Source organism: Podarcis raffonei, chromosome 4 (assembly GCF_027172205.1).
Source record: "Podarcis raffonei isolate rPodRaf1 chromosome 4, rPodRaf1.pri, whole genome shotgun sequence".
Lineage (NCBI taxonomy): Eukaryota > Metazoa > Chordata > Lepidosauria > Squamata > Lacertidae > Podarcis > Podarcis raffonei.
Genome location: NC_070605.1, coordinates 82543875 through 82569431, shown reverse-complemented (window position 1 = coordinate 82569431; position 25557 = coordinate 82543875).

Genomic DNA, 25557 nt, shown 5'->3' with positions numbered 1-25557 from the left:
TTATTTTTCGTTATGATGGCCACATTTTCAGGTTTTGAAAGATGGTAAGCTGCCCAGCAGGAAGATAAGAATGAAAGAGCTACGCCTGCATGCAGAAATGCCATACCTTCCAACATTTCTCCAATGAAAATAGGGCATTCTATTCTACGTCAGGAAGCTTCTTCCGTATTTGATCTCACCGCTAAATAGGCATATACATCTTTCATCTTGAGCCAGTTACACCCTCTCTCTGTTTCTCTCCCTCTGCAGACTCTGTGTCCAATTGTGTGTGTGGATCTTGAGTCAGGCTTTGGACAATTGGGATAGATAGGGATTCTGCTGTTTTACTGCCTGCCTCAGCACCTAGCAGTCTCCCAGTGTGAGCTGACAAAGCTGGTCTCAGAGGCCATGTTGAGGGCTCCCAGACCGCTGGTTTTGGAGGACTTCAACATCCATGCTGAGACAACTAGCTCTGGGGTGGCTCAGGACTCCATGGCTGCCATGATGACCATGGGCCTTTCCCAACATGTCACCAGCCCAGCACATGTGGCAGGCAACACTCTGGACCTTGTTTTCTCAACTGGGCAAGAAAAGGTTGATCTGAAAGTGGGGGATATTGACACCAGTCCTTTGTCATGGTCAGATCACTTCCTCTTGAAAGTCTGGCTTTCAGCACCTTTTCTCCTCTGCAGGAGACCAACTGGATGGTCCACCCTCAGAAGGTGATGGATCCAATGGCTCTGGGGGATTTTCCGGCTGTTATGACTAGTGCTACTGTTGGAGCCCTGGCTGACCTCCAGGACAACTGAATGGCTTGGGCTGTTGACACGATCACTTCTGAGTACCATTCCTGCTTCATGGAGCCTGTTTGGCTCCCTGGTATACGCCAGACCTTAGGGCAAAGAAACAAGCTGGGAGGACTCAGATGTGAGTGGAGGAACACTCCATTTGGATGCAATCGAGCTCTGCTGAGGGCTCATCATTGAACCTACCTAGGGGCAGTGAAGGCAGCAAATAAGGCTTATTTTGCTACCTCCATTGCAGAGCTTTTCCAGGTATTTTGGGGCCTTTTGCAGTCTGGCCCAAAGGAGGTGACACATACATATTTGTGTGTGTGTGACAAAGCTTCGAGCAGCTTTGTGTGTGAACAAAGCACATTAGAAATCCATGGTGGGTTTGTAAGCATGGTTCACTCACTTGCATGAGGTATGAGCCTTTGATAGACTGTCCTCCATGAATTTGCCCAAGGTTGCAGTTCTGTACACAGTTACCTGGGTGTACATCCCAGTGAACTCAGTGGGGCTTACTTCTGAGTAGAGGAGCATAGGCTGGCACTGTAACTAACCTAAGTTAGAGGGCACCACCACTTCTTATAGAACATTATGTGTGTGTTCTATGAACAAGTACTTTCTTTTATCAGTTGTGAACGTACCAGTCTTTTTTTTTTAAAAAAAGTTATCAATTGCTACACTGCATAAGAATAAATGCAGTATGAGAATTGGCCCATAAAACGAATTAGGAATGCCTCCTTTGACAATTTGCTTCACAGAGAAAAGGAGCTATCATGAATCTTTCAGAGGATAAAAAAGAAACTCTTTTAACTTGTTTAAATATTAATGCCATGAGCAGAGGCTAAATAACAGTGTCATGTACTGGTTTTCAACGAGCAAGTTATCAGAATTAAACAAAAAAAGGAGGTATGATAATATTTACTTAAGTTATGCATTTTCGGGATTATTTTTGTTCCGAAGTGTATAATAGCAGTAGAGAAACTGTTTATCTGTCTTAGAGATATGTTCAGTTATGAAGCTAGTGAAAATTAGAAATAATAATAATAATAATAATTTTAAAATAGCCTTGAATACTTGACCTCGACAGCATTAACACCAATGGGCTCAAGAGTCCTTATTTGGCTGAAGAATCTCAACAACAAAATGGAGAAGGGAATGGGCATTTTCTCATTCAGAGAAGGGTGAAATTGTACAGAAGGAGAATTCTGGTGCTCCATTCAGATGTAATTGTCCTGACTGTGGATACACTCACTACTGTTCCACCCAACCACCTGCCATGTATTGAAGGACAGAGGTCTTTAGCAGGGAGTTTGCTTTATGCATGTAAGCTTCCAACTCAGTTAGCATCCTGCATGATCATGGTTCTAAACTGTGAAAAGCATCTCCTCCATGAGTCTAGTGGGCTCCCCTTTGCAGACTTTCCAGCCCATGGAAGGCACAGGCTGGTCCATGGGGATGTAATGGGGTTGTAAAGGGGTGACATGGTTGCCTATCTTCTCCCATGTTTTAATTATGCAGTGCTTTGAATGCCTGCACACAACTTGGGATTTACCAGACCCAAGGCCATCTTCCTTTGAAGAGACTGGGGAGCAGTGGTGTGTAGTCAGTGGACTAGGGAGACTAGGCTAGTCCCCTAAATGCTCCTGGTAAATTCGAGTACCATGGTACCTCTGGTTACAAACTTAATTTGTTCTGGAGGTCCATTCTTAACCTGAAACCGTTCTCAACCTGAGGTACCACTTTAGCTAATGGGGCCTCCCGCTGTCGCCGCACGATTTCTGTTCTCATCCTGAGGTAAAGTTCTTAACCTGAGGTACTACTTCCAGGTTCGCGGAGTCTGTAACCCAAGTTGTTTGTAACCTGAGGTACCACTGTATTAAAGTATGGTGCCTCCTTCCCAAAGCCTGGAAACTTCTGCACGGCTTAGGGAGGGAGGCACGATGCTCCAACTGGGTCCAAGAGCCCACCCTCCACTCTCCCAAAACTGGGCAGGCTTTGGGAAGGAGGCAGCAGGACTCCAGCATCCTGTCAGAGGCCTAGCAAGCTGTCAGAGGCAAGCTGGAACCTCTGGCCCTGTTTCCCTGCATACCACTGCTGGGGAGTAGGCTGAGGGATGTTACTAGTCCCTGCTGAGACCCTCTTGTCTGCTCTCTGCTCTCTGTCTTACTCACTGTGCCTCCCCTCCTTCCCCACCACCTATCTCCAGGGCTTTGTGCTTCAAAGTCCCACAGCATCCAGCATCTCCTAGAACAGGGGTCAGCAAACTTTTTCAGTATGGGGCCGATCCACTGTCCCTCAGACTGTGGGGGGGGGGCAGACTATTTTTTTTTTGGGGGGTGAACAAATTCCTATGCCCCACAAATAACCCAGAGATGCATTTTAAATAAAAGCACACATTCTACTCATGTAAAAGCATGCTGATTCCTGGACCATCCGTTGGCCGGATTTAGAAGGCAATTGGGCTGGATCTGGCCCCCAGATCTTAGTTTGCCTACCCATATCCTAGAAGGAAGCTAAATTCGTTAAGTCAGGATTCACAAAGATAGCCACCACTATCAAAGCATTATTCTGCAATATTCACTGGCCCTGAAAGATGGTGACACTGGCAGTTTAGAAAAAAGAACCTGGGCAGAGCTGACCTTGACTGAACTAGCTATTGTATTTCCTTTCCCAATGCCTTTGTATCCATCACTGATGGGGAAATGTCTTCCAGTGCCTTTGTACCTGTCATAGCTGGGCATACTTTGAACAAATGTCTCAGATGCATTGATTATTATTATTTTATTTTTAAAGGCAGGCAGTAATAGAAACACAGTAGTCAATAGTCCCTTTCTTTTCAAGGGAGAACCTCAGTTCACCTGGAATTTTGGAGACATTGCCTAAAAGGCAATGTTTTGTGACTGGCGTTGGGGGAAGGGGAGGGTTATCAACCTGGACTTGGACGAGAAAGCAAGAGCTGTTTGCTGTGCTTACAATGAAAAAGCTAACAGTGACAAGCCAGGAGGCTGTACTGGCACCAGATACAGCCAGCTTCCATCTGCAAGCAGTGCAGCCAACTCAGCAGTTTGTTGCCAACAGAAGGAATCTAGTGAGGAATAGACACCCACCCACCCTAAAGCCCCTTGTATGTTCTTTCTCACTTCTTCTCTGAGTCCTTACTGAATATGAACAAATGGACAGCCAGAAACACTGATGGGAATCACAGATGGACCCACCATATGTATTTATCTGGTACAAGGCCAGTTTTCTTCCCAATGTCCACAGAGGATGTTAAAATGTGTGTGTTTTAAAGTAGGTTCTTCCCAATTAAGGCACTGAGTAATCTGGCTTTCTATGCAGGTGAGATTCAAGAGCTGCGCACAGTCTTCCTCTGCAAGTTTGCTCAGAAGGAAACAACATTGAATTCAGTGGGACTCGACTTCTGGAAAAAAAAGCATAGTTCAGCTGATCTATGCAGTACAGGAAATGTAGGGTTCTTAATGGATTCAAAAAATTTGGAGCAGGTGTGCTTTGCTAGACCTCTAGCGGTTGGCGACTTGTAGTGATCTAGCCCTGCTGGATCAGGCTGAAGACTCATCTTGTTCAGCATCCTGCTCTCACAGGTGGCTGAACCAGATGACTATGGGAAGCCTGCAAGCAAGCCCTGAGATTGGGTACATCTGTTAGAATTCCTGCTCCATGATTGCAGTCATGGGATTTTTGTCTTTCACATGATGGTATATGTTTTGACTTCACAGAGTGGGAAGTGGCGGAGACAGGATGTTTGTGTTACTGTGTTCCGTGAAGTGGGACTATTGTCCTTTGTTCTTTTTCTCTTTGCTGTCTGATGCTAGAGAGAGAGGGAGCCATGTTGCAGTGCTCCGTGTGTGTATATATGTAAATAAAGTAGATTAGCCCAAATGCTGAGTTGCTGAGGTCTGTTACGCAAGCTGAGAAGACTCTGCGGATCCCTAAGTGTGCTGGTGTCAGTTGGCATCAGTCGCTGTGATGTTCAGGCTGAAGAAAGCTTATGAAGCTCCCAAACGATCAACCAGGAGGGAGAGAACATGCCAGTTGAGCATGTGTCTCTGCCAGGGTCCTACTCGAGTGTAGGCTGAACTCCTGACAGCATCGTCACTCTCCCCAGTTGCGATTCCCAGCAACTGGTGGATGAGCCACTCTTAGTTGCATTATGAATTAGTCATAATGTGATATATAACCATCACACAATCAAATCAGTAGGAGTGTTTTCTGTATAAAAGGTAAAGGTACCCCTGCCCATACGGGCCAGTCTTGACAGACTCTAGGGTTGTGCGCCCATCTCACTCAAGAGGCCGGGGGCCAGCGCTGTCCGGAGACACTTCCGGGTCACGTGGCCAGCGTGACATCGCTGCTCTGGCGAGCCAGAGCCGCACCCGGAAACGCCGTTTACCTTCCCGCTAGTAAGCGGTCCCTATTTATCTACTTGCACCCGGGAGTGCTTTCGAACTGCTAGGTTGGCAGGCGCTGGGACCGAACAACGGGAGCGTACCCCGCCGCGGGGATTCGAACCGCCGACCTTTCGATCGGCAAGCCCTAGGCGCTGAGGCTTTTTACCCCGTTTTCTGTATAACCACTCCTTAAACAAATCAGAATGGATGTTCAGTGAAGATAGCTCACCCACACTCCTTTTCTGTTGCATTTCTAAGGTGTGGATTTTCCCTGTCTGGGTTTTCCAGGTCTGCATTCAAGCAGATAGGAAATGAAGCGATATGATAATGCCACAACATTTGCAGGCACTAATGGTACTGAAATCTGGATCACATATTGCCACCACAGTACCATCTTGAACAGAGGATGTCTGGGTAGTCCCTCAGATTCTACAGAGAAAAGTGAATAGTGTGTTTGAACTATATATATATAAACTATATATACATAAATAACACAGGGGGAATTATGTTGAAGGCTAAACAAAGGGAAGATGAGGTGAAAGTATAAATCAGAAAGGAGGGAGCAACGGGTGAATGGAAATAATTAAAGTTTTTGGGGAAATGCTATTGAAACAATCAAATTCTGACCCCTTAGTTTCCCCATACTTGTGGGGCTGTGAGATAGATCACTGAACAACCAAATAGAAGATTCTGTATAATGGCGGCATTGCTTTTGAGGGAAATTCCGTTTTTTGTGGTTGTATTATGCCAATTTTGACACCTTTGGGGAGGGGGGAATTGCACACAGAAAATAACTTTGAGGACCTCACTCTTTCTTTCCACAGACCTGCATGATGCAGTCAACTTTTCTGCTGACAAAGCACACAAAAGTCTGTGGCAAATTATAGCACGTCACACTTTACATCCCATGAGGTAAAATTTGAAACATCATCTCACACCTCCCCCATATACCTATAAAAAGCCTCCTTGATTTGGAAGCCAATATGTTTATTTTTTAAATGCTTGTGTGAGGCAGTCTTCGGTTCAGCAAAACAGAGGGAAAATACATTTCAGGCATTGGAGGAGCACATAAACTACCTGTTCATTCTGAAAATCATCTGACAGGGTGGCATTATGCTTATATTTAAGGCTTATGCTTTTATCTTCCTGTTTACAATCAATGTATAATTCAAATCCAATTGCTTTTCTTCCATCAAAGGAAATTAACCAGTTGGAAAGAGCATCTGACTCAGTAATATCAGGGGCGCCTGGAGCCAATTGAGACTGATAGGATGGAAGGTAGGGAGACAAACAGTAGGTGGAGCCAATGACAGACAGATCCAACTAAGTTTAGTTTTGACTCTATCGCCCCCATTTCCAGTTCTTGATGGGAGCACATTCTGTATGTTTTGCTTGGTGGTGCTTCCCTCTGAATGGAGCTATCTGCTGCTGATGCCAATAATTTTTGTTTTCATTTTGAAGAGTAAACAACAGGGATGAAAAGGATCAAGTCGGTGCATACAAATCAGCTCTCAGTCAGGCAAGGAACTCAAGTCTGGCATCTCAGGGTTTCTTTCTTCAACTACTAGTGCACATCTATAGGTTGATATAATCCGGAGAGGTCATTCTGGCATCAAAGGCACTTTCTACTTAAACAACAATCAGCAACCCTAAATCTCAGATGGGCTGCTTTAATTTCCAGATAGCACAGGAGGAAAATAAAATTGGGACTTTGCCAGCAGAGGAGAGATCTGTATAATAGCAAAGTACAAACTATCTTGTTTAAAGGAGAATGCCATGCCTTTGGAATATAGGATTTTCCCTTTTAACGGAAACATGCACTGATGTGAAACGGTTTCTTTTCCAATTACTGTGGGGATTATTTGGAAATAGCTTCTTTTGTGCCATCTTTTTTTGTGATTGATAGCATACATCTTACTTAGTTGTCAAGAACAGAATAACAGAGTATACTTGGCTCCTCTGCAGACAATTTATATAGACTCTGCTCTATTGTATACAAGGTTTGTGCTTTGTCCTTTTCCCATTCAAAATGCATTGAGAAGAGCTGGACAATGGAGCCTTCCTTCTGCTCCTTCACACCTCTCACCATGTAAATAGCTCTGAAATTAGTGATTCAAAGGAGCAGAAACAAGTTTTCTATTATGGCACACATGCATATAACAAACCTGGGCGGATTCTTCAGTCCAGTTCTTTAATTCCACTCCTGCAATGCTGTTTCACAATCAGCTGGGATGGGAATTTGACTGGTAAAATAGTGTTGCTTTTCTCCATTAAAATCTGCTGTGCAAAACAACATGGCAAAAGGGGTGGGCGGGCGGGTGCTGAGAAGGACTGGAAGTGGAAAGGTTTCAGCTGTTGGAAGGTCCAGTGAGTGCCACCATGCAACCAAGCTGTTTGCTCCAAAAGAAGAAGAAACATGTGTGATGTGCTTGCTTATATAGACTTCAAAAAGAATCGAAAGCAGCAACAGAGGGTTTTTAATGCTTTAGAAGCATAAATTTTCAGAAAGAAAATGTGAGTATCTGCCAAACCATCCCCAGCAGGCACTGAGTAGGTGTGACCTACAGCAGTTCCAACTTGGCTGTTTAGTTGGTTCTGTTACTTTAGCCCTTTTTAAAGGGTCATGTCAACATGTATCTTTATGTGTTAGAGGCACTGAGACACAAATGTGATGATCACTGTATTCTATAATGACGGAGAAACTGAAACTTGGTGTATAGACTTTAGCTGGTTTTACGGTGTCAAAATTAGTGCAGCGCCAAAAATACCTCCCTTTTAAATAAATGAAAAGCCCCCATCGACTAACAAAGCTGTATTTGAAAATTATTAAAGAGGAAAGAAAACTCTTGTTGGTGCAATGCAGGGTTTTCATCAGGCAGCTGAGGGGTGTCATTCGTTCAGATCGGCACTCTCCAGCCTTCCTGGGTGCCCAGGCTTCAAACCGAAGGCCAGGAAAAGATATGAGGAGGAAATTCGTCCCATGGGGCCTTTTTAAGATCAGAATTTTTAAGATCCATGGATTTGTAACTGGCTGACTGACCGAACCCAAAGGGTGCTCATCAATGGTTCCTCTTCATCCTGGAGAAGAGTGACTAGTGGGGTGCCACAGGGTTCTGTCTTGGGCCCGGTCTTATTCAACATCTTTATCAACGACTTGGATGATGGACTCAAGGGCATCCTGATCAAATTTGCAGATGACACCAAACCGGGAGGGGTGGCTAACACCCCAGAGGACAGGATCACACTTCAAAATGACCTTGACAGATTAGAGAACTGGGCCAAAACAAACAAGATGTACTTTAACAGGGAGAAATGTAAAGTATTGCACTTGGGCAAAAAAAAATGAGAGGCACAAATATAAGATGGGTGACACCTGGCTTGAGAGCAGTACATGTGAAAAGGATCTAGGAGTCTTGGTTGACCACAAACTTGCCATGAGCCAACAGTGTGACGCGGCAGCTAAAAAAGCCAATGCAATTCTGGGCTGCATCAATAGGAGTATAGCATCTAGATCAAGGGAAGTAATAGTGCCACTGTATTCTGCTCTGGTCAGACCTCACCTGGAGTACTGTGTCCAGTTCTGGGCACCACAGTTCAAGAAGGACACTGACAAACTGGAATGTGTCCAGAGGAGGGCAACCAAAATGGTCAAAGGCCTGGAAACAATGCCTTATGAGGAACGGCTAAGGGAGCTGGGCATGTTTAGCCTGGAGAAGAGGAGGTTAAGGGGTGATATGATAGCCATGTTCAAATATATAAAAGGATGTCATATAGAGGAGGGAGAAAGGTTGTTTTCTGCTGCTCCAGAGAAGCGGACACAGAGCAATGGATCCAAACTACAAGAAAGAAGACTCCACCTAAACATTAGGAAGAACTTCCTGACAGTAAGAGCTGTTTGACAGTGGAATTTGCTGCCAAGGAGTGTGGTGGAGTCTCCTTCTTTGGAGGTCTTTAAGCAGAGGCTTGACAACCATATGTCAGGAGTGCTCTGATGGTGTTTCCTGCTTGGCAGGGGTTGGACTCGATGGCCCTTGTGGTCTATTCCATCTCTACGATTCTATGATTCTATGATTCTATGAAAATGTGGGAGGACAGGGAGGCAGGAGAGCACTGGATAATTGTTTACTTGGAAGGAAAACACACACACAAACCTCACCGTCAACCACATCTCACCAATAAGGTAAATTCAAAACACCACACCTACCAAAATTCTGAAGAAATTCTAAAGTGTCCAGAGAATGAGGCAGAAAAAGAGAAGTCTATTTTTCCAAAGAAACCTTCAAGAAATTAGAGGTCAGATTTTGGCACGGCACTAGTGATAATAGTATATGATGATATTGCATAGATTTAGTAGGCTGTTCTTCCAAGCTGACACAGATGGAATTGTGTCATTAAGGTGGCTAATGATGGCAAAGTTGAAAGGCCACTAGGCTGGGCATATAATCCATCGTACTTGTGTCAGAAAACCACCCCATGTCTTTCCATTACACTTTGACAAAACTAATTTTTCTCATTTGATGATTAAGGATTAGAATATATGATCTATTCGAATTCCTGTAATTCCTGAGGATGTTTTAGCTACATTAGAAGAATACTTTAATCTACTTTCACTCTCGAAGACAATTAACAATTGATTTTGGATTATAGCTAAGACAAACAGGTTCAGAAAATTTGTGCCGCCATATGCTTACAGTTGCGGGATAATAACATTATTGGATAATTATAATTGTATTGCATTGCAAGACAATTATAATTGTGCAAAATTAGGATGAGGAAACAGATCCCCAAATTTTCTTGCATTTTTTTTTCCTGTCTCAAGTGTTACTTGTATTGGGAAGAACATCTTCTGAAATATAGTTCATCTTATTTTATGTTAGTGGTTTACTTCTTTTGGGCCAAAAGCCAAACAACACAAAACATGGGAGATTTGTGTTCAGATATCCCAGTGACATTTCCAAATTTGTTCTAATTTGAATCAGGGACATGTTGTTGAGGGTATGTTAACCATTTTCCCTGAACTGTTTTACAAACTGATCCTACCCTCATAGAGCTGCTAATATCCATAAGGTATCGAGAAAGAATGATGCAATATAGGTAATTTGCCTTTACCCCACCCCATGGCTAATAACAGAGGAGAGGGCAATCTGAATGGGCCACTGTGCTGGGAGATAAACTGTGGCCTGTGGCCTCAGTCCCAAATAACGCCACATGGTGATTGCTTTTCTTGAAGAAGAAAAAAGTTGGGAGATAAAGTCATGGATCTTCTGCATCACTGGACTTTGACCGTTTACAAAATAACAGTAATTAAAAAATGTCAAGTGCAAATTATTCCAACTTAATGGTTTAGTCGTGTCCGACTCTTTGTGACCCAATGGACCAGAGCATGCTAGGCATTCCTGTCTTCGACTTAATGGTGCTCATAGCTAAATGAGGAACCATGCATGGAAAGAGCTCGTGCACTCATTGGTCCTCTTGCTGATCTCGCTGAAGGAGGCTTGCACAGACTCTCCATCCATAAGCCACTTTGGAAAGGGACTATTTGCAATTGAAGTCCCACTGCCTCTGATATCATGCTTGTGCTGCTGGAGGTGCCTCTGGCCTACATGCATTGAGAAACTGTGTGAATGAGGAGCCAGCTATTCTCATTGAAGCTCCAGTCATGCAGAGCTCCTTTTTACAGCAATCCCAGACTTTGGCTCAATGTGTGGAAGTCAGGGTTGCATCTGCAAGGATGGATGTTATATCAGGGACAGGGACAACAGTGTGACCCCATTCCCCTTTAATCACGGAGAGCTGCTTCACATAAAAACACAAGAAGGTGCTGGAACTTTCTTTATAAAGCAGTGATTGGGTCAGTCAGCTGGTTGGGAGAGTGAACTAGGGTGGATTTCGTTGCCCCAACTATTTCCTACATACTTGTGGGAAGCAAGGCCACTAAGGCAGGCACGTCCATGGCTGTCTGCTGCAATGTTAAGTATAATTGGTTTAATTCACACTGAAATAGAAAATGACTAAATGTGTATTGGTGAAAGGCTTTAACTGGAAGATTCCAATAAAGCTAAAAAAGTGGTCTCTGCGCTCCTTGGTGGGTTGATAATTAACTGTTGTTGTTCTCTAGTACCTAACATTCGAGTGTTTAACCTTAGATCACATGATTAAGGTTCTGAATTGCAAATCAACGTTTTGAAAGGTGTTGCCTTTAGTTTTTGTTCTCAGACTCTGTGAGAGTAAGGATGTAAACGAAGCTCTCCAGGAAAACAGCTCCAGGCAAAATCAGTCCTGCAAGGAGAGACAGACCACTGCTTCTAGGCCTGTTGGGATTATTTCATATTTTGTAAGATGCTGAGCCTATGCCTTGGATTGTCATAAATCTTGTGGAACTGTTGGACGTATCATTTAATGTTTCTGTTTTGTTTTGAAGAAGGTTCTGCAAATAAAGTTTTAATTAAACCCAGGGGCATTGACAATGCTTTATTTGCAAAAATGAGTTAGTTTGCATGTATCCAGTCACTTCAAACAGCACAATATTAATATCTCCACCCATAAAAGGCCCATGTTGATTCATCTTGTAGGCAGGTCTGACTATAACAGAACTGTCATCTGTTCCAAGGCAGCTTGTTTGCAGGCTCAGCCAAGATGCCAAAGTAATTAACTTCTACCAAGGTTGTTGCTTGTCATAAGGTAGCAGAGACGAGCCCATGCTCTCAAATGAAAAATGAATTGTTAAGGCTAATTAAGACCCACCAAGCGCAGCCTCGCTTCCTATCGCAGAGTTCCACTTCTGAAAAGTTTGAGCATGGTGATAACGTTGGCCACAAAGTTCGTTTTCTCTTATCCTCCTCCTAAGGAGCAGGCACTGAAGCAGCCAGCACTTGCCAACTCCTGCTATTAATATAATATTCCAAGTATGATTAAGTACTGTACTTAAAATGCTAAGATAATAATAGGAGGGTGGGGGTAAAAACTCATTTATATGGTCACGTTGTCAGCTTCCAACTTTCCAAACTTGGTCCCCAGAGCCTTAATTATTGGACTGGTCGTTCTGGTCTCAAATTTCAATCTCAGGCACGAGGCCATTTTTGGGGAAGCAAGGTTCCGAGCCATTTTGTTGCTCAAAATCTATATTGCTACAAAGAAAACAGCAGCAAGCCCTCCGTAGCTCAGCGCAAGAATTTGCAGGTGCCATTCAATCCTGATTTGCTACTAAAGCAAAACTAAAGGAAGCATGCTGAGTCTGAGATTTACAAAAACAGATGCTCAAAAAAACCTTCCTTTTTCTGGAGACAAAAGTGACTGTACAGGGAAGCAAGACAAATTAAACTGGAAGCCGTGGTTTTGTCTGTAAATAATGAGAATTGGAAGTTTGTTAACTCAGGCTTTTTGCCGCTGTCGCTTTTAAGATGTGGGTGGTTGGGTTTGGGGTTGTTTTGTGTCTTTGCTTTGTTTTGTTTGCTTAAAATGCCCACATAGGAAACAGAAAGTATTAAATTACAAGCATGGGGTAGCAACCTCCGGAAGGAATTATTTAGCAAGCACATTGTGGGCTTCTTCAAATAACTAACTGTCGGCTCAGCCTGCCTCAAGTATTTAATCCCACAAACTTTAATGCCAGTAAGGAGAAGGGAATACCTATGTTTGCCAGTTATGTAGCTATTTTATTTGGTAGGCATAACCTGATGGAGGCACAGTTTTCTCTTCAGTTCAAAATCTTCCTGGATACAAGAGGAGAGTACTGGGTGTGACAGTCCACAATTTCAGTACAGCTCAACACCTGTCCCAAATGTTTGGGCTGCATATGCTCTTTTAGCATTCTGAAATTGGTTCAACAGAGTCCAATGGTCCCACAGTTGGGTAGTTAGAAGGCTTTAGAATTGTCAAAGAGTGGGGCTACTGGTTTTAGAAAGGCTTCTTTTCCTTGCCAGGAGTACTTAAAAGTACATGCGAAGTACCCTCAGAATCTAATGACTCAGGCTACAAACAAAGATAAGCAAATGAAGAAACACAATGGCCAACACCATCCTAATCCTCCTGTAGCTGCTTCTGCAAGCTGCTATCTCAGGATTGCATAGCTTGTCTTCTAATAGCACTAATTTCATTTAAGGACCTGATTCCGGAACTTCATGGATTCCTGTAGAAACTGCAATTGACAGATTTGTCCATCCCTATTCAGGATGCAGAGTAGTGCTGGCATACCCTTGAACATTTCTCTGATGAAAATAGGAACATCCTATTCAATAATAATAATAATAATAATAATAATAATAATAATAATAATAATAATTTTATTATTTATGCCCCACTGATCTGACTGGGTTGCCCCAGCCACTCTGGGTGGCTTCCAACACACATATATAAATATATAACATTAAAAAACCAACACCTTCCCTATATAGGGACACCCTTCAGATGTCTTCTAAAGGTTGTATAGTTACTTAACTCCTTGGCTCGGGGGTTGCATAACTCCATACCCTCCAACATTTCTCCAGTGAAAAGAGGGACATCCCAAGGAAAAGCGGGACATTCTGGGGTCAAATCAGAAACCAGGACGGCTTCTGTAAATCTGGGACTGTCACTGGAAAATAGAAACACTTATAGGGTCTGAGCACAGGAAGGCAGAGAAGGAGAAGTATTCTCAACTTCACACAAAAGCAATAAAGGGAACCTGAGTGGAAACATCAGTACTGTGTAGCATAAATGGGGAAATGCACAACATGATGTCACACATCATGTTTCCATAACAACCATTACAGAGCGGGAACTGTTACTAGAGCCGTTCTCTTTTGTCACGTGGCAACAACCCTGCATGCATTAGCAAGCCCGGGGGATCATGATTCTGTTTCAGTATATTTGGTCTTCCTGCCTGACCATTCTATCTTTGTTCTATAGCAAACAAACTGTATGAAACCATTCAGTTTCTTTTACCTGTATTAAATGCTGTTTCCCTCCCACAACAAATATCAGGTAGCAAAATGCACTGCACACAAAAATGTAAACTATCAATTCTATGTAACCTAAGCTGAGAGAGTTCAATAAATAGGTAAGCAGTCAGAATATTTTGTTACATGATACCAACCCCTTTCCTAAAAACACTTGCTCCAAAAGCTTGGGCATATAGGTTTTTTTTACCATTTATCTGCTTTATCTGACTTCTAAAACCACCCAAAGTACACAAATACAATTTGAAACATAAAACAGCATTAGCTCTAAGTGTATAGTGCTCGCCTATCAGAGAGACCATAAAAACTGAGTGATCTACAACATCCCTCACTCCTATCACGTCTAGATGTTTTCAGCTTAATGTTATTCTCACTTTTTGTATTTAAAATGCCTTTGTTTTTTTTAAATATTGCTGCAGCTTATCTTCTGTAGACAGAACTCTCCAGCCTTATCTCATAAGATGCAGGAGTAGCTAGTATATTATTCTGATGGCAGAGTAACTTTCTCCCAACTCTTAGGACCTATAATGCATTATTTAAATTGGTAACTGCACAAAAGTCCTTTCAAAATAATTTCTCTCCTTACTGCATTCGTTTCAGTCAGGCTTTGAAGAGCCAGTTAAACTCACAAGATGTACAGATTTTTAAGAGACTTTCACTTCAAGATTCCTTTTTTCTATTTCAATTTAGTAATTTGGTGTTCTAGCAGTTTTGGGGAACATGTTAACCAGTTAACATCAAGGATTATTTTTTTCTCCTTGCAAGATCGCTTCTCAAAAAAATTGAAAGGGAACTTACCCTGTGATAACTTTTCCACTTTAAAAAATGATCATGTGAATCAGCCCTAAATTGATATACTAATAAGCACCAGAAGTTATTTAGAACTCAAGCAAGACAGCCTAGACTTGTCAAGAAATCGTAAGAGGAACAGCCACAGGGCTCCACACCAACTCATGACAAAGGCATGATAGGTTTGGGTGTCTTCTGGCATCCACATCTAACATGCATATTCATGAAACAACATGGCTGCCAGAGGAGAGAGGGGTTGGCTATGGGGAGAAGGTGGAGCTGCTTGCAATTGGCTCCCAATCCCTAATCAAAATTCCCCATAGTCCCATAACACAGACTTAGCTTGCAGTCATATGCAACTGGCCTAGGAGACTTACTTCTGTGTAAAGGCATTCATACATAGTGCTTTATGCCATGTGGATCACCATATCCAAAAGAATCAAACAGTTGTGTGGTCCAACAAAGTTTCTTCTCACTAAACTGTGGAATCTGCAAGATGGAGTGATGGCCGCCAACTTGGATGAACTTGGATGGCCACTACCAACATGATTCAGTCATATTCATGGAGGAGAGGGCTAGCAGGGGCTACTAGCCATGGTTGCTATGTTCTCTCCATTGTTGAAGGATCAGTGCTTCTGAGCACCAGTTTCTGGGAACTGGAAGTTGGGTGAGCAGCTTTGCATTCAAGGCTTCTTATTGGCAGTGCTCATTTTTTGGTTAAAAAGAGAGAGAGAGAGAGAGAGAGAGAGAGAGAGAGAGAGAGGTGCCAACAGAAAAAGAGGTGCCAACACAAAATGGCTGCCATGGGTAGAAAAAGAAAAAAGCACCAATACGCCGTAATGGAGAGTACCGTCACACACAAAAAGCCCAGCTCATAAATGGGCCTTTGGCCTGATCCATCATATCTCTTTCTATGTTTTTATGCTACTGACTATGAGCACAAAGATGTAGGAAAATGGTGCCAAGAAGAATAGCATAAGAACACAAATATATTTGTAATGCGTGTTGAAAACTGGCTATCACAGAAGACAACTTATGAAAATGAGTATGAGGCAAGTAATTTTGACTCAGCCTTATTCCACTTCTTTCTTAGAATACGACTAATACTTTTTAAAATCACAAAAGTTGAAATTTTTTAGTTATGTTTTGTGTTTGTGTGTAGATGATAGATGATAGATAGATAGATAGATAGATGATAGATAGATGATAGATGATAGAGATAGATAGATGATAGATAGATGATAGATAGATAGATAGATAGATAGATAGATAGATGATAGATAGATAGATAGATAGATAGATAGATAGATGATAGATAGATGATAGATAGATAGATAGATAGATAGATAGATAGATAGATGATAGATAGATAGATAGATAGATAGATAGATGATAGATAGATAGATAGATGATAGATAGATGATAGATAGATAGATGATAGATAGATAGATGATAGATAGATGATAGATAGAGATAGATAGATAGATAGATAGATAGATGATAGATAGATAGATAGATAGATAGATAGATAGATAGATAGATAGATGATAGATAGATAGATAGATAGATAGATGATAGATATAGATAGATAGATAGATAGATAGATAGATATAGATAGATAGATAGATAGATAATGATGATAGATAGATAGATAGATAGATAGATAGATAGATAGATATAGATAGATGATAGATGATAGATAGATAGATGATAGATAGATGATAGATAGATATAGATAGATGATAGATAGATAGATAGATGATAGAATACTTAGCTGCAATCCTATACACGTGTACCTAGAAGTAATCCCCATGGAATTGACTGGGTCTTATTTCTGAGTAGCACTGCTGAGAATTCCCCTCTTAATATTGTGAAACTGACAGATTTCATCATCTATGGGCAGATACAGCAAGTTACATCATTCGCTCACAGACACTTTAGGTAGTGAAAAACATTTTGCAATATTGTTTATATGCACTGACAGAAAAGTACTTTCACTTATTACTTTTGTAAGCCCTGGATTAGAATTCTGAAGGGCTCTGTGTCTTTTTGAATTGCTTCCAAGGAGGAGTCCCTATGAGCCAACCTGCTGTGGTTATTGTGGTCATGGGCTTCTGCAAACATGGAAGTTATAAGCACTCAGAACAGCATTTCTTCCAAACATGATATCACTATTAAGTATAATCCACTCCATTAAATCCGAGACATTTTGAGAATAATAAGGATGTTGTAGGATATATATAAAAAAAACATTTTAAAGGAAGAAAAATTATATGGTTCTTGAAGGCAGGGTTTGTAATCTTTGCAGGAAAAAGCGCATATGGGGTATCTAGTGACTAAAAGGATGCCTTGTGGCTTACGGTATGGAAGATGTTGAATGTTTAGTTTATTTTTAAGCTTAGCATTAGGCTATGTTGCTTTTAGCAATAATATCGGTGATTGTACTCGGTTGGCTTACAAAGCAATATGATAGGTTTGGTATATTCTTTGCATGGAAAAATAGCTCTCTCTAAAACATCAACAGAAAACCTGCGGCTCTCCAGATATTGTTGGATGCCAAATCCCATTAGCCCTAGCTAGCATGGCCAATTTCCAGGGATGATGGGAGTTGTAGTCCAACAACATCTGAAGGGCCACCCCTGATTGAATAGGATGGGATTTTAGGGCAGTTCATGCCTAGTGGGGAGAGTGGGACTAGAAAGGGTACACTTTGAAATATATGCATTCTTGCCCTCCAAAAGCTAGGCATCATCTGACAGTTTAAAAGAAAAGTTCCATTTTAGTGCACTCCCTTCTGACTAAGTGGAGTGAAAAGGAATGAGAAATTCAACGGAAGCCAAGGGCTTTGCCTGAAGCAGTGAGTCCTGAATATTTCAATTCACCAGCAGATTGTTCATCTAGGTATTCCAGCCACTGAACTTTCTAACTGAGAGTTTAATTCGAGAGACAAATGACCCATCGGCTCAAGATCAACTCTAGAACTCTATTAAACTGAATTTTCTTCTCTCCTTCTTTCTCTCTGCAACTCTTGGACTCAGATCTGGAGAAGGCAGTGGGCTCTCTGCTCTGATTGCAGTTCTCACAAAGTCAATGGGGTAGCAAAGTGGATCGCCTCTCAAAATGGAGTACTATGGATGTCTACTCAGAAGTAAGTTCCACGGGAATCAGTAGGTCTTACTGCCTGCATTCAGGGAGAGAAAGAGGAGGGGAAAGGGGTAACTTGTATTCAGTCTGTTGTAGATGATAATATTGCACAGTTTGAAGTGACTGGATGCATGAAAACTGACTCCTTTTGGAAATGAAGCATTCTCCAGTCCCATGGAAATATTATTTGAATTTTACTAGCCGAACTCTTCAAAACAAAACAGAATACAATAAATGATACATCCAAAGCATCCGTAAAATGTCTTGTGTTGGCCAGAACAGGCTCAGTATCTTCTTTGAAATAAGAGATTTGCGTGTCGAGGTCCCCAAGCCACCCCTCAAAATAACTCACAACTCACACATACTGTATTTTTCGCACCATAGGACGCACTTTTCCCCCTCCAAAAATGAAGGGGAAATGTGTGTGCGTCCTATGGTGCGAATGCAGGCTTTCGCTGAAGCCTGGAGAGCGAGAGGCATCGGTGCGCACCGACCCCTCTCGCTCTCCAGGCTTCAGGAAGCTATCCGCAAGCCTTGCAAGCCCAGCAGGAGTTCCCGCGGGCTCACAAGGCTTGCGGGCAGCAGCCTGCAGCCCCTGCGGGTGTCCGCAAGCCTTGCGCGCCCAGCGGGAGGTCCTGCTGAGCGCGCAAGGCTTGGCGCGGCAACCTGTCGCCCGAAGCACGGGGAGCCCTCCGGAGGGCTCCGGGTGCTTTGGGCGGGTGTCCGCAAGCCTTGCGCGCCCGGCGGGAGGTCCCGCCGAGCGTGTGAGGCTTGGGGCGGCAGCCTGTCGCCCGAAGCACGGGAAGCCCTCCGGAGGGCTCTCCGTGCGAGTGTCTGCAAGCCTTGCGCGCCTGGCGGGAGGTCCCGACGGGCGCGCGAGGCTTGGGGCGGCAGCCTGTCGCCCGAAGCACGGGGAGCCCTCCGGAGGGCTCTCCGTGCTTCGGGCGAGTGTCTGCAAGCCTTGCGCGCCCGGCGGGAGGTCCCGACGGGCGCGCGAGGCTTGGGGCGGCAGCCTGTCGCCCGAAGCACGGGGAGCCCTCCGGAGGGCTCTCCGTGCTTCGGGTGAGTGTCTGCAAGCCTTGCGCGCCCGGGGGGAGGTCCCGCCGAGCGCGTGAGGCTTGGGGCGGCAGCCTGTCGCCTGAAGCACGGGAAGCCCTCCGGAGGGCTCTCCGTGCTTCGGGCGAGTGTCTGCAAGCCTTGCGCGCCCGGCGGGAGGTCCCGACGGGCGCGCAAGACTTGGGGCGGCAGCCTGCAGCCCGAAGCACGGGGAGCCCTCCGGAGGGTGCCCCGTGCTTCGGGCAGGTGTGCGCAAGGCTTGGGGCGGCAGCCGCGGCTGGGGGGGGATAAATTTTTTTTATTCATTTCCCCCCCAAAAAAACGAGGTGCGTCCTATGGGCCGGTGTGCCCTATAGAACGAAAAATATGGTAATTTTTGTTTAAGGTTTTTGGCATAATTTTGGCCACAACTTTATTAAAATACAATACCTGTGAGTGGTTGCCTAGGCATTGGTTAAGACTATCTGTCCCCCCGCCTGGGGACAGAACTGACTTCCGAACTCCCTCAGAAGCCAGTGAAGGGAAAACAATATTGGGGAGCAATGGAGCTGAGTCACAGGCCCTCACCACTCACCCGCATGCTCCCCGGGGCTTGCCGGCCCTAGCCTCATTCCAGGGATTCGGACGAAATTGTGGCAAGCCCCTGGATTCCTTTAACAGAATTCCCTTGCAGCAGCAGCATTGGAGGGGCAGGCCCAGCGAATCCTTACCCCTCCTCCAACCAATTTGATAGCCAATGCCTAACTGCAACCTTACAAGTTGTGACGATTTGCTACGCAGTAGGCAAAAACCAAATGGCCCAGCCAATCAGCCAGATGGACAAAATTCCTACCAGGTCCCTGCCCCAATGGCAGACGACCCCGTGACAGGCATAGCAAGGTCAACGCAAACCCCCCTGAACTCAGGGCAGGTGGGTAGGTGATCCGATGGACTCAGAGAAAGAGAAAGCAATAAGCTGAGTGCCCAGTATTTAAAACATTCAATCCCTCCCACCAAAATTGCAACATGTAATTTGCCCCAGCAACCCAGCCATCCAATCATTGCCACAGGTCAGCTTTCAAACCCTGCCCGGCAACAGAGGGGTGGCTCAGCGGACCCCACCACAACATGTGCTCTCATTTTAGGGAGAACACACTTTCCAAAAATCCAAACTGTGTCTCTCCTCTTTTCCAGTCTGCATTTCAGCCTCCATTGGCCTTCGGCTATGCAGTTCTTACATGCATTGTCGCATTCAAAGAGACTAAAAACACCACACCTTTCAAGATGGCAAATTTGCAACTCAATACATCCATCACATGTTCACCAAAGGTCCACTCGTAGAAAATCAATCAACAGGTAATCATTAACTAGTTACAGCTCCGAGAGAGCTCCTCTTCCTTTCCTCATGGAAAATCCCCATGTTAATCCTTTTCACCAATACACATTTAGGCAGTGCTTTTATCTTCTTCTAATAAATGTTTAGGGGTACTCTCATTTTGACTCAGGAAAATCATCATTTTATAGTTCAAATTGGGGAAAATAAATACAGTAAATGGACAAAAGTACAAAGATTCAAAAAATGTTTAGGGGTATGCATCCTGCTGCATGCCCCCAGAAAAAGCACTGCATTTAGGCATTCTCATTTTAGTGTGAATTAAACCATTGTACTTAATACTGTCCATAAAAGAAACAAGGGTGTACACACGCCCATTGAAATTTTTTCTCTAGCTGCTATTGATATCAACTGGGTGAGGCCTAGAACCATCAAATGCTTCTCCCTCCACACTGTACCCTCAAAACAGTCCTGCACACTGGTTATGCTGGGAGAACAGGTCATAGTGAGCTTTGGCAGCATGGGAATTTGAACCCAGGCCTCCTTGATTCAAGATTAAGATTGCATCAACACCACACATTTAAAGCACTCCTAGATCCCTCAAATCTCAGCACACTTAAGAAACTACAGTTCCTCAGACTTTCTCCAAAGGAATTGTACACCCTGTAGGACACCATCTGCACTATACATTTAAAGCAGTATCATATCACTTTAAACAAAGAATCCTGAGAACTGTAGCTTCCTAACTGTGCTGAGAATTGAGGGGTCGCCTTTCAGTGCTCAGCGTGTTTAAAATGGATGGTGTGAGTGTGACCTATAGCTACACTGTACAGTGGTACCTCGGGTTAAGTACTTAATTCGTTCTGGAGGTCCGTTCTTAACCTGAAACTGTTCTTAACCTGAAGCACCACGTTAGCTAATGGGGCCTCCTGCTGCCTCCGCACCGCTGGAGCACGATTTCTGTTCTCATCCTGAAGCAAAGTTCTTAACCTGAGGTACTATTTCTGGGTTAGCGGAGTCTGTAACCTGAAGCTTATGTAACCTGAAGCGTATGTAACCCGAGGTACCACTGTATTTAAACTCAATTTTATAATTAGTGTCCCATCCTCACTTTTCTTCCTCATCCTTTCCCCCCTGTAATGATGACCAATGAGATAGAAACATTTATTCCAAACCAAAGTTCAGTCACGTGACTGATTCCCCTCCTCCACCCCCCAGCTACTTGATCTTCCTACCTGTTAACAGAATATGTCACACTACTGTACTCTTATGAAAGAAAAACCTTAGGGAGTATTATACTTAAGGGGGGAAATCATATAATTTACTATACAGGAGATTTAAGTGACATAGGCAGATGTGTTGGCATGGTAGAAAGGTAGAGATTAACTCTGTCACTTTACATATCAAGCTATTTTTAGAGCAAGGTACAATGAAACAGAAGCAAAAACTATTTGGATAAATATATGAGACACTCTCCTTGACAAGCTTAATTATTTTTAACCTACTGAACAACCAGGGAAATGCCAAAAGAGTTGGCAGAAACTAGTGACAAGAAATCCAAGTCAGTGGCTCTCTTTTTTTTTAAGGTTCAAGCCCTGTTCCTCATTAGAAAAAAGGCTGAAAATCAGACAGTAAAATATTACACACTTTAAGCACAGTTGCTTGTTACAGAAATGTTGCTGCTACAATGGATTTGTACAGGGATAACCCCCAGAGTCATAGAATGTTTCATGTACAACTGCCTAGCATGTACAATAGACCATGCTGCAGAATCCTTGTGAGGTTGTGTTCAGACATGTGGGACACGTAGAAATAAGATTCTAGAATCAATATAAACTTAGAGTTTTATTTTTGAGTTCCCTCCTTTTGGAGAAAGTCACAATCCCTTTTTGTTTCAACTACCCTGAAAAATGTGTAGGGATGTCAGAGGAATCCATAAAAAAATAGACTATAAAGGGGATTTGTGGTTGACAGGTCCAGGACAGAACCTTTAAAGGACCACACTTGTCACTTTTTTTCCAGGTTGATGAGGAATCATTAGTGGGCACTGTTTGGCTTCAGTCAGTCAACCAGCTACAATTCCACATAGCAGCTATTTCATCCAGCCCACATCTTACCAGCTTCTTCGCAAGAAGATCATGGGGGGAACTTTGTCAAAAGCCTTACTGAAATCAAGATACACTATGTCCACAGCATTCTCCTGATCCACCAAGTTTGTAACTTTATCAAAAAAAGAAAAAAAGAAATGAGATTTGTCTGGCATGACTTGTTTTTGAGAAGCCCTTGCTGGGTCTTAGTAATCACAGCATCCTTTTCTAAGTGTTCAAAGACCCATTTTTCTGGTATCAATGTCAACATCACTGGTCGGTAGTTATCTGGGTCTTCCCTTCCCCCTTTTTTGGAGATAGGGACAGCATTTGCCTGCCTCCAGTCTGCAGGGACCTCACCTGTTCTCCAAGAACTTTCAAAGATTATAGACAGAGGCTCTGAGATCACATCTGCAAGCTTCTTAACTACCCTTGGGTGCAGCCCGGGAGATTTGAATTCATTTAAAGTTGCTACTGTAGGTGTTTCCTTACCACCCCTTTTCCTATCTTGGGCTGCAGCTCCTACCTTGCATTGTTTTAATCTGTTATCACCAGTTTGGGCATGGCTTTCCTTTTGGGTGAAGACAGAGGCAAAGTAGATGTTGAGCAGTTCTGCCTTCTCTCTGTCACCCAATAGCATTTCTCCATCTTCTCTACACAAAGGACAGCTTGCTTGTTTGCCCCACCTCTTTCCCCTAGGAAAACTCACACTTTAGCGCTGGATTGGAACAAATGGCAATCAAGTTTTCAGTGGATTGCCGCTTGTTCCAATTTAGCGTTAAAGAGCAGGTTTTCCGGAGGGAAGTGGTAGGGCCAAGGCAAAACCACGCAGACCCATGCCCACAAGTGGAAAACAGCTCAGGCCCACAATTTCTGGACATAGGAGAAGTGGAAATGTGTACAACCCACAGACTTGTACAAAATAAACCAATCACAGTGGAACAGAAAATACCCTAGACATATCTAAGGCTGCAAGTCAGTGGGACTTACTTCTGAGTAGATATGGTTAGGATTTGAGTGTACGTCTGACCTAATGAGGTTTTCCATCATATTTCTACCCAGGCTGAGTCAGGAATCCATAACTTGGGAGATGGAGAGAAGAGGGGCGGAGGGAGGAGTGTTGATTTTATAATTAACAATTACCTCCATTTCCTGAATGTCTGTATCTGCTTTACATAACTTCTGCCCATAGAAGCTGGAGAATACTAAACACAACTGAGAACTGAGGAATTCCAGAAGCTACATACATACCAAGTAGCAATATTCATCAAAAAGATTTCTCTCTCTTTCTTTTTTTGAAGGAAATTTTTTGAGACTTGGCTTTTTGCCTACTGCCGTCTTCCAAATAACTGTCATTAGCAATAAAAGATTTCCATACCACATAGAATGTTGGACAAAGGGGTCTGTTCTTTTGAAGGAACAAAAACGAAGGAGAAAACTAAATAGCACCTGGTTGTGTTTTTGTAGCTAACAACAGGAGTATTTGTTCAAGGCCAAGAGTATTTATTCACAGGTAAATAATAAAACTGCCCATCGTATCTTTTAAATCTTTTCTGACTCTGCATGCTCATTTACAGTTTAGTTATCTGCAACCAAAGGGATTAAAGGGAGTAGATATGAATGCCTGAATTTGGAGTTTTGTGTGGGAAACTCTCCTTTTTGTGTGTGAAACAGTCCCCCTCCTTCACTGTTTAAAAAAACAACCCGAAAACCTGGGAAGTCACCACATCAGCTATTTCACACAAAAGAAAATGTCAAAGTAATTTAGGCAAATACCAGCAAGGGAAGACTTGCCTGCAACAAGCACTGAGTGGATTCCAGGTGCTCAGCTTCACTGCCTTGTCTCAGAGGACATCTGTGGGCTCTGCTGTCTGGTCGCTCTCTGTCAACACCCAAGAGGGCCAAGGATTGGGGCAGGAAATGGCACCATAATAATCTTGGTGCCATATGGAAACCATCTATTCCCAATACTACAATTTTGAATATGATTTGCATTGTGAAGATCTTTTGCAAACAACTTCGAGAACCTCTCAAAGGTTCTATAAAAGCAGGCCATCAGTTACTATAAATAAATACTTCTGGGCTTTTACCATTTCAAAGAGAAACATGTGAATCAGACAATGGTTCCCCTGTGGCTGTTGGTCACAGTTGCAGGTGTCTCCTGAAGAGCTTTATCCCTTGACTACGTGAAGAACAGCTCATCTGGTAAGACGTGGTGGGTTGGTTGATAATCCCACCAATTTGTGGAGGTCCTTAGACCTTACGATCTGACAGCGATCACCAGCATTGTCACAGAGGATCTGCTGTGATTTACTTATTCCACCACTCTGTTACTGAATATGCCATAGATTTAGGGGGGGCAATTCCATGCACAAGGAACTGGCATAAGCTTTAAGGCATCTGGCTTCTTCCTCTTCATCTGCTGTCTACTGTCACAATAATTCCTCGGCTTCCCTCCACAGTAGCTACTTCCCCTGGCTACTGCTGCTTTCAGCTCCAGAGCTTCTCATCTTTAGCATCTTGTCTTATTTTGTCCTCACAGTCTCTCAAAGACTAACCAGAAATTTTAAATGGCATTTGTCCCTTTAGTCTCTTCAGTGAGATGTTCGCAACCAGTCCCCAGGTTCTAACTGGAGTTATAATGCCCCATTGACCTCCAACGATTGAACAATAAGTTTAAATGGAATGTCCACAAAAAGACACATCACAATCTGACCTTTGGGATTCCACTGAATTGTATGAAAGCTGAATTCTACAGCCAATTGTCATAGATGATACCTCACAGCTAACATGGGCATCTCTTCAATTGAACCCCATCACAGTGTGTCCCTTCTGGCTTGACTTCCGTTAAGAGCAAAATACTTCTACTTCTTCCCCTTCAAAGTGGGGTTAAGAACAGAGTAATGTTTTTACATTTAGCACTTAGTTTCCTGCATGGTAAACCTAGACTTATTTATTTATTATTTCAAATCATTCAGAGTTTCGTTTCAAGACGATTGCCTTCTCAAGACAGCTTATGCTATCAGCAAAGATACAATTCCATCAATAAACAAA